A 7,184-nucleotide genomic window follows, 5' to 3' on the forward strand; every position below is an offset into this window, starting at 1 on the left:
TGGGGGGGTGGATTTTTTTCGTGGCCTAACTGAAAACTTCCAAATTTCAGAATGGGAGGCTGTGGATTGATAAACTGCTAACTGTTCCCCAATATTCTTTGTCTTTCTGTAAATACTGACAGAAACCCTGAATATAAGAAAGTAAAATGGCTTCCCAGAATAAAGACTACATTACCCAGCGTCCTTTTCAGCCAGGTGTGGTCACGTGACTACATCCTGACCAACTATATGTGAGCAGAACTCCTGTATGCAACTTCTGGGTCGTTTCCCTAGAAGGGCAAACTGCCATCCCTCTCCTCTCTCCCATTCTTCCTGGTTGGAAGAGGAATGTGGTAATCTGGCATCTTGGACCATGTGGATAAAATATCCCCAGGATGGCAGTTCCGTAGAAGAGAAGGAACCAAGGAGTCACAGTGGTCTGACAGAGCAGTCCTGGACTACATAAGCCCAGAGGGAGAAATGAATTACTTCTTGTAAGACACTGAAAAACATGGGTATTTAAGCAGAGAACATTTTGATTAAAAGACCAAGAAAATGATCAAGAAAAGTCCATTCCATTTTAATTTGAGAGTCAGATCAAAGGAAGGCATTGAAACTTATTCTTTTTTTAATATATATTTTTTAGTTGTAGATGGACAAAATTCCTTTATTTTTTAAATTTTTATGTGGTGCTGAGGATCGAAGCCAGTGCCTCACATGTGCAAGGCAAGTGCTCCTCCACTGAGCCACAATCCCAGCCCCTTGATAATTACTATTATTATTTGTTGGTACCAGGGATTAAACCCAGGGGCACTTAACCACGAACCACATCCCCAGCCTTACTTTGTATTTTATTTAGAGACAGGGTCTCACTGAGTTGCTTAGCACCTCGCTAAGTTGCTGAGGCTGGCTTTGAATTGGTGATCCTCCTGCCTCAGCCTCCCGAGATGCTGGGATTACAGGTGCGCTCCACTGCACCCGGCGTGATACTTACTCTTGATACTTGGTTATAGACATAACCTGCTTCAAGAAAGGCCCCTTCAAGTCTGAGGCTAATGATCTTTTTGTCTCCTATTAAGCATCCACCAGGGACTGATTTAGCAAATCCATAAAGGTCTCAAAAAAAAAAAAAAATCAGAAAGAGTTGCAAACATATCAGGAAGGGTCTCAAAGAGGTCAGAAGTCTCAAATACATAAGGATGAATCTCAAAGAGATCAGGAAATGTCTGAAATGTGTAGGTAAGAGTCTCACAAAGGTCAGGAAGTATCTTACATATGTCAGAAAGAGCATCAAACAAGCATCCCAAATAGGTAAGGAATGGTAAAAAAAAATATGTCAGGACTGGGTGCTCTGGTACACACCTGTAATCCCAGCAACTCAGGAGGTTGAGGCAGGAGGATTACAAGTAGGAGAACAGTCTTAGGAACTTAGCGAGGCCTTAAGCAACTTAATGAGACTCTATCTCAAAATAAGAAATAAAAAGGGCTGGGGATGCGGCTCAGTGGCTAAGTGCCCCTGGGTTCAATCCTTGGTATCAAAAAAAAAAAAAAAAAAAAAAAAGTTTTAGACAAATCACAAAGGAACTCAGACAATAAAGGCCTCACATATACCAGGTGGGGTCTGAAACATGTCAGTAAAGGTCTTAAGCAGTCAGCAAGAGATTCAAGTACATAAGAAGGGGTCATAAAGTTGTAAGGAAAAGTTTTGGTGATCTTTGGAATGGACTCACACAGATAGGAAGAGTGTCCATCAAAAAAATTCATGAAGGGTCAAAATGGAGGGAAGATCAGTGGAGTAGAAGATTGAGGGGGATTGGGAAGAAAAGGGGGAAGCAATGTTGAATGCATTTAACAAAGTGACACTATGTGCTTATATAAATATACCACAGTGAATTCCACCTTTATGTATATCTATAAAGCACCAATTATAAATACATACATAAGCCAGGCACAGTGGCACAGGCCTGTCATCCCAGTGGCTTGGGAGGCTGAGGCAGGAGGATCGCTAGTTCAAAGCCAGCCTCAGCAACTTAGCGAGGCACTAAGCAACTCAGTGAGACCCTGTCTCTAAATAAAAAAGAGGGCTGGGGATGTGGCTCAGTGGTTAAGCACCTCTGGGTTCAATCCCTGGTACCAAAAAAAAAAAAGAAAAAGAAAAATTGAAAATAAGGCTGGGGATGTAGCTCAGTGGTAGAGTGCCCCTGGGTTCAATCCCCCAGTATCAATAAAACAAACAAGCAAACAAAAAACTCACAGAAAAACATAAATGAGTGAAAGGAAGAGCAGTAGAGTAGAGAAGGGGAATGGGGAAAGGGAGGAGGGGAGGGAAGGAGGAGACACTGGGGACTGAAAGGGGACAAATTAATTTCCCTGCATGTACGATGATGTCAAAATGAGCCCCACTATTTTGTATAACTATAACGCACTAATACACTTGTGAAAGCAAAAAAAAAATTCATGAAAGTTCTGAAACATGTCATAAAGGATTGTACACAAGTCTGGAGGTGTCTCAACATCCCTGGGAAATCTCAAACAATCAGGAATGGTCCTAAATAGGTCAGGAGGTGTCTCCGACAGGTGAACAAACATCTCAAATATGTCAAGAAGAATCTCAATCCTATCAGGAGTAGTGTCAAGCTAGTAAAAAAAAAAAAAAATGTTTAAAATGCAACAGGGAGGGTCTCAGATATTCTGGAAAGGGTCTCTAATAGACCAGGAAAGATTTGAAACAAAGAAAAAAAAAATCTTACCCTCGAGAAACTTCTGAAAGAAGTCAGTAAGGTCTGAAACAAATTAGGACAGGTCTCAGACTTATCAGGAAGAATTTCAAACAAGTCAGGAAGGGTCCCAAAGAAAGGGGAAGAATTTTAAATGCACCGTGGAAAGTCTCAAAAATGTCAGGTATTTCAAGCATGCCATGAATGGTATCAACAAGTCAGAGAAGATCTCAAACATGGCAGTCATCAGGAAGAGCGGAGGAGTCTCATGGAGGTCAAGAGGGGCTCCAAATGCAGCGTATGTATCCAGAAGAACCTCAAATGTGTCAGGAAAAATATCTAGTACAGGAAGTCAGGAAGGATCCCAATGACCCATGGAAGAATTTGACCTGGTTCGGAAGGTGCTTGAACATTTTGGAATGGATCTCAAGCAAGTAAGAAAAAGCCTTGAACAAGTTAGGGTGTAAACATGACAGGAAGGATGTCAAAGTCAGTGGGAAGAGTATCAAATCATTGGGAAGGGTCTCAGACAAGTCAGAACATTTCAAATAATCAGGAAGAGAATTGAACACATCAGGAAAAGCATTTATTTATCTATTTATTTATTTATGGTACCAGGGATTGAACCCAGGGGTGTTTAACCACTGAGCCACATCCCCAGCCCTTTTCAGTTTTTATTTAGAGACAGGGTCTCACTGAGTTGTTTAGGGCCTCACTAAGTTTTTAAGGCTGGCTTTGAACTTGAGATCCTCCTGCCTCAGCCTCCTGAGCTGCTGGGATTATAGGAGTGGCTCATACAATGGAATATTATCTGTCTATAAAAAAAGGAATGAAGTATTGCCAGGCACAGTGGAATACATCGGTAGTCCCAGCTACTCAGGGAGGGTAAGACAGGAGGATCACTTGAGCCCAGGAGTTTGAGGACAGCCTGGAAAACATAGTGAGACCCCCATCTCTAAATAAATAAGGAGGAGTGAAGTATTGAAACACACGACAACATGGAGGAAGCTTGGAAACATTATGCTAAGTGTAAGAAGTCAATCAAAAAACAACTGCATATTTTGTGTTTTGGTTCATAAGAAAGTTCAGAATAGGCAAATGTATAGACTGCTTAGGGTGAGAAATGAGGAAAAACAAAGGGGTTGATAACTAAAGGGTGTAGAGTTTCTTTGTGAAGTGACAAAAGTATTCTAAAATTGTGGTGATGGTTGCATATAAATGTGAATATACAAAAAAAACATAAATTGTACACTTTGGGTGAACTCTATGGCATGTGTATAATAACTCATAAAAGCTGTTGTAAAATTTTTCTGAAGACGCCTTCTGACATGGTAAGGACACAGACTCGTTTGAGACTCTTCCTAGCATGTTTCATATCATTCTGACTTTTTTCGAGATCTTTTCTAATTTCTACGGAACACTCCCTGACATGATTCGGATCCTTCTGTCTGTATTTGAGAGTCTTCCTTTCTGTTCGAGACCCTTCCTAACTTGACTGAGACCCTTCTGGACTTGTCGTATTCTTTCTTTACACAGTTGAGAAAATTCCTGACTTGTGTTTTCCTGATTATTTGAGAAACACTCCCTCTCTGGTCGACATGCTTCCTGAAATATAAATGCTTTTTATGATTATTTGAGACCCTTCCTGATGGTTTTAGATCTTGACTGACAAGTTTGAAGACCCTTTCTGACATGCTTTGGACCCTTCCTGATTGCTTGAGACTCTTTCTAATTTGATTGAGACACTTGTTGACTTTTTTGAGATCTTATTCAAAGGCTTGAAATATTTCCTAATTGAAGATTTTCCTGCTGAGCATGGTGGCGTGCCCCTGTAATCCCAGAAACTCAGGAGGCTCAAGTTCAAAGCCAGCCTCAGAAACTTGGTGAAGCCCTGAGCAACTTAGTGAGACCTTGTCTCTAAATAAAAACTAAAAAGGGCTAGCGATGTGGCTCAGTGGTTAAGCACCCCTGGGTTCAAATTTTGGTTAAAAAAAAATTAATATTCCATTGTATGTATATATCTAATTTGTCTATTTGTTTATCTATTGATGAACATCTGAGTTGTTTCCATTTTTGGCTATTATAAATAATAATTCATGTCTAGGATTTTGTGTAGATGTGGTTTCACTTGTCTTGGATTTATACTTGAGAGGAATTGTCAGATCATATGGTAACTGTGTTTAATTGTTTGAGAAATTGCCAGAGTGTATACCCACCAACAGTGTATGAGGGTTGACATTTCTCCATATCCCCACCAACACTTGTTTTCTGACTGATTCTAGCCATCTCAGTGGGTAAGAAATAGTATCTCATTGTGTGCTTTTGTTCAGGAAGACTATTGTGCATGTCAGGGATGGTTTTTAAACAGAAAAGAAGAGGCTCAAATAGAAGATATCTTAAACACATCAGAAAGGTTCTCCAGCAAGTCAGGAGGGTCCCAAACACTCGAACACTTTGAGTAGTTCTAATAATAGTCTGGAGGCATCTGAAATAGTTGAGAATATACATATACATATATGCATATTTTGGGGGGGCGTAAGAGATTGAACCCAGGGGTATTCTACCACCAAGCTACACCCCCAGCTGTTTTTCTTTTTTATTTTGAGACAAGTTCTCACTAACTTGCTTAGGGTCTTGCTAAGTTGCTGCCTCGCACTTGCGATCCTCCCACCTCGGCCTTCTGAGTCACTGGAATTACAGGTGTATACCACTGTTCCTTACTAGAGAATATTCTTTAATATCGCAGGAAAGGTCTCCATGTCTTAAACATGTTCTTCAAGGTCTTGAAAAGTCAGAACAGGTCTTAAATATGTCAGGAATTTTCTCCAAGTTGAAAGTCATCGGGAAGAATTTTTTAATAATAGAATTTTTATTGATATATAAGTCACATACAGTAAAGTGTACCACTTTGAAAAATATAATTTGGCAACTTTTTTTTTTAATATACACAAGTTTATGCAAACATCACTGCTGTTTAATTCCAGAATATTTTCGTCACTTCTCATTCCCCCATACCCCCATACCCCAGGCAGTGGCAATGGCTAAGCTATTTTCTGTCTTTGTGGAGTTGCCCATTCTGGACATTTCATATAAATGGAATCATGTAACATGTAGCCTTTTGCCTTGCTCCTCTCTCTTAGTATGATCTTTTAAAATCCATCCACGTTGTTCCATGTATCAGTACTTCATTTCTTTTTATAACTAGATATTATTCCATTATATGAATGTACCACATTTTATTTATCTATTCATCAGCTAGTGAATGTTTAAGTTGTTTCTACTTTTGCCTATTATACATAACAATGCTGTGAAGATTTGAGTACAGGTTTTTGTGTGAACATTAGTTTTCTTTTCCCTTGAGTATATACTTACAAGTGGAATTGTTGAATCATGTGGTAAGGAAGAATTTTAATTACCACAGGAAGGGTCATAGGTCAAACAAGGAAAATCCCAATCATACAAAGAGGATTCAAATACATCAGGAAGAGTCCCAAATGAGTCATAAACACTGAAAGAGAGAGGAAGTGTTAAGTGTTTCAAATACCTTATACGTAAGTCTCAAGTCCATAATGGCTTCAGTATAGTTAAGAGGAATTAAAAATATGTCAGTAAAGACTGCAAAGGACTGAGAAGAACATCATATAAGGGTCTCAAACTTAAGGGAGGAGTATCAAATAATCGGGAATGGTCACAAATCTATGAAGAAGGGTCTAAAATTATCAGAAAAGATCTCAAATCATTGGGAAAGGTAGAACGATATCAGGAAGCATCTCAAAGATATCGGGAGTCATCTTATCCAGACAGGAATGGTCTCAAATAGTCTGGATGAACATCTAACATGATAGAAGGAGACTGAAACAGTAAGGTAGAAAACTGGTAAGTAAGGGTCTCAAATTCATCAGCTTTTTAAATGTTTGTAATAGTTCCAAACAGGTGACATTAGGAAAAGTCTCAAATATTTTAGGAGGCATCTCAAAACTGTCAAGAAGAGTCCCCAACATGGCCAAAAGGATCACAAATAGAGAGCAAATACCTCAAAACCATCACAGATCATTGTGAACAGGAGAGGAACAGTTTTCAAAGTGGTCAGGAAGAGTTTCAAATAGGTCAGTAAGTATCTCAAACTGAGAGCAATAGTCTCAAATAATTGAGAAAGGTCATGGATATGTCAAGAAGTCTCAAACTTGTCAGGAAGAGTCACAAACAAACAAGTACACGTCTCAGTCATGTCAGGAAGGGTCTCAAACAAGTCAAGTAGTTTCTCTGTCAGGAAGGTTTCAAATGACCTCCAGAGAGAACCTCAATATCATCTGGGAAGAGTCTCATATACACCAGGAAGAATCTCATCATGTCAGGATGTTTCAAACATTTCAGGAAGTGCCACAAAGAGAGAGGAAGTGCGTGTAATATTTCACAAATTCTCTGGGAGGTTCTCAAAGCTGTAAGGAAGAACTTTTAAATTTGTCAGTAAGGGATACAAACAAGTGG

This window comes from Sciurus vulgaris, assembly GCF_902686455.1.
Source record: "Sciurus vulgaris genome assembly, chromosome: X".
Lineage (NCBI taxonomy): Eukaryota > Metazoa > Chordata > Mammalia > Rodentia > Sciuridae > Sciurus > Sciurus vulgaris.